At 44.2% G+C, this 3,040-nt stretch overlaps 1 non-coding gene across 1 annotated transcript; it reads left to right on the top strand.

Moving 5' to 3' along the window:
• The first annotated feature begins 1,769 nt into the window (after positions 1-1,769).
• On the top strand, positions 1,770-1,876 carry LOC120283045. Its single transcript, XR_005543049.1, has one exon. It is a non-coding gene; the product is annotated as a small nucleolar RNA R71 (small nucleolar RNA).
• Positions 1,877-3,040: the final 1,164 nt, after the last annotated feature.

The following is a 3,040-nucleotide window of genomic DNA, read 5'->3' as shown; positions in this document are numbered from 1 at the left end:
TGGAGTGTTTCCGGTGGCATCTCCTAGCCCTCTTCATTTTCCGGAGCACCTTCTTCAAGATCCCCGGGGTAGATGGTACTTCTTCAGTCGATCCAAGCATCATTACATCTTCATGTCCCTCTTCTTGGTCGAACAAACCTTCATACGGATCCGGATTGAACATTTCCTGCATGTATTCATCAATAATCTCATCAGTAGTGTCTAGAAAATATAACGCATCATCGAAGTCAAGAGAATGCCGCATGGCTTCAGCAAGGCGGTATGTGAGCTTGTCATCTCCAACTCTCAATGTGAGCTCTCCGCCGTCCATGTCAATCAGTGCTTTGGAAGTCCGCAAGAACGGTCTCCTAAGTATCAAGGGTACATCCGCATCCTCAACAACATCTAGCACTGCAAAGTCAACCGGAAAAATGTACTTGTCTACCTTGACAAGCACATCTTCAATGATGCCTCTCGGATGTCGCACTGTTCAGTCCACTAGTTGCAAAGTCATCCGAGTAGGCCTAGGCTCATCCAAGCCTAGCTTTTGAAAGAAGGTGTATGGCATGACGTTGATACTGGCCCCTGAGTCCGCCAATGCCATTTCTTCACCTAGATTGCCAATATTACACGGAATGATGAAGCTTCCCGGGTCTTTCTTCTTGTTCGGCATGTTCTTTTGCAACACTGCCGAGTATGAAGCATCTAAAATCACTGAAGCACTTTCCTCCAACTTCCTCTTGTTAGTCAACAAGTCTTTCAAGAACTTCGCATACTTAGGCATTTGGGCCAATGCCTCAACAAAAGGAATATTAATATGGAGCTGCTTGAACAAACTCAGGAACTTCTTGTATTGTTCATCCCCTTCGTCATTTTTCAATCTAGAGGGATAAGGGATTCTTGGCTTGAAAGATGGGGGTGCCACCTCTTTCTCCTTCCTTGTTCCCTCTTCTACCTCTACAACCTCGGGTGCGTGTTCTTTTGGCTTCTCACTCGGAAGCCTACCTTCAACCTCACGACCACTTCTCAAAGTGATCGCCTTCACGTGCTCTCTAGGATTGGTCTCTGTATTGCTCGGCAAGCTTCCATATGGCCTTTCAGAGAGAGACTTCGCAATTTGCCCCACTTGATTTTCAAGATTATGCAACGAGGCGGTGGTTGCGAAGTGTAGACTCGACTGATTCAAACCTTGTATTTGTAGATTGTATAAATCTAGTCAAGTGCTTCTCTAGGTCACTCATTCGGGTTTCTAAACCTGAGACTCTGTTTTCCACCTGAGGGACTTGTTGTTATTGTTGGAAACCGGTGGCCCCATGGCCTTTTGTGGAGCTTGATTACTCCATGAGAAATTGGGATGATTCTTCAAACCCGGATTGTAGTTATTGCTATATGGGTTTCCTTGAGGTCTCACGCCATTACCTACAAAATCAACATTCTGCACCGAAGAAACATTACCAATAGAGATCGGGTAATCGGAGGGAGCATGTCCTCCACCACACCCGGTGCAATTAGTCACGACCGCCACTCTATTTGAAGTTAGAAGATCTAACTTCTTACTCAAATTTTCCACTTGGGCCGCCAATGAAGTTGCATCTATCTCATGGAGACCGGCCACCTTTTTCTTCTCCCTAGCATTCCATTGGTAGATATTTAACCCCATTTCTTCAATCAACAGACGGGCCTCATCGGGGGTCTTGCTACCTAAGGTACCTCCTGCTACCGCATCCAAGAGTTGCCTTGTACTCGGGTTCAAACCATTGTAAAAGGTTTGAACAATCATCCACTCTGGGAATCCATGTTGCGGGCACTTTCTCAAGAGCTCCTTGAACCTTTCCCATGTCTCGAATAGAGACTCCAATTCCAACTGAACAAAGGATGAGATCTCGTTCCTAAGCTTTGCTGATTTTCCGGGAGGGAAATAACGAGCTAGAAAAACTTCCACCATCTCCTCCCACGTGGTAATTGACGCTCTAGGTAACGAGTGTAGCCACTGCTTCGCTCTCCCCTTTAGGGAAAATGGGAAGGCTCTCAATTTGATGGCATCATCCGTCACCCCATTTATCTTCATCATATCACACACCTCGAGAAAGCTCTCTATGTGACTATTTGGATCCTCATCGGCCGAAGCATTGAATTGTGCGGATTGCTGCAACATGTGGATGAATGCCGGCTTCAACTCAAAGTTCTGAGCTGTAATCGGGGGACGCACAATACTCGATTGTGTCCCCAACACTGAAGGTCTGGCATAATCGGATAATGTTCACTATTGCTCATTCTGTTCTGCTATGTCTTCAGATTTTTCTACTTTTAAATCAGCTGGATTAGACTGTTCTTGTACAGGCTCTTTCCCTTTTCTTCTAAGTGTACGTTCAAGCTCAGGATCTCCTTCAATCAATGTTGAGGGATTCCTTCGGGTCATAACCTGGAGTTGCACCCAAAAAGAAGGAAAAAGAAATCAGAAATATGATAGAATAAGAAGATAGGAAATAGAATGTATGGTGAAATAGCTAAGAAAACAAAGTGCAAAGTATCTCTAAATGCCTATTCCCCGGCAACGGCACCAAAAACTTGACAAGGTCCCCTTGTGTATATAACGCAAGTGCACGGGTTTGTCGAAGTAATAATCCCGGATGAGCGGGTATCGAATCCACAGGGAATAGGGAATAAATATACTTAATTCGATTCTTAGCTATGTGAAAGATCAATGATGATAAGTGTGATAATGATTCAATTCTCAACAATAAAAATAACAAGTAAGAGAGCAAAAGTAAAGAAGGGGGTAAGGCAATCGATAAAGATGGGGTACCCGGATAATGCTCCGCCTAGGATAATTGTTTCAAGTGCAAGAACCCTCTATTATGCTTCTTAATCAATGCAATGGTGAGTCGTGGAAATCCTTAATTACATAATCCCAAATCTAAGGTCAACTATGCCTAACTCTATACATATCTCGGAGGAGAGATTGGATAACCTCTCAACCTCGCACTCGCATAGAGTTGCAATGAGCTCTAGGGATTCCAAGTCATAAATCTCTTCCTAATTATAGACCTAACCCTTTGGT

The sequence above is a fragment of the Dioscorea cayenensis genome, chromosome 18 (assembly GCF_009730915.1).
Source record: "Dioscorea cayenensis subsp. rotundata cultivar TDr96_F1 chromosome 18, TDr96_F1_v2_PseudoChromosome.rev07_lg8_w22 25.fasta, whole genome shotgun sequence".
Classification (NCBI taxonomy): Eukaryota; Viridiplantae; Streptophyta; class Magnoliopsida; order Dioscoreales; family Dioscoreaceae; genus Dioscorea; species Dioscorea cayenensis.
The sequence above is the reverse complement of the archived record's forward strand: the minus strand, read 5'-3'. Positions and strand labels throughout refer to the sequence as shown.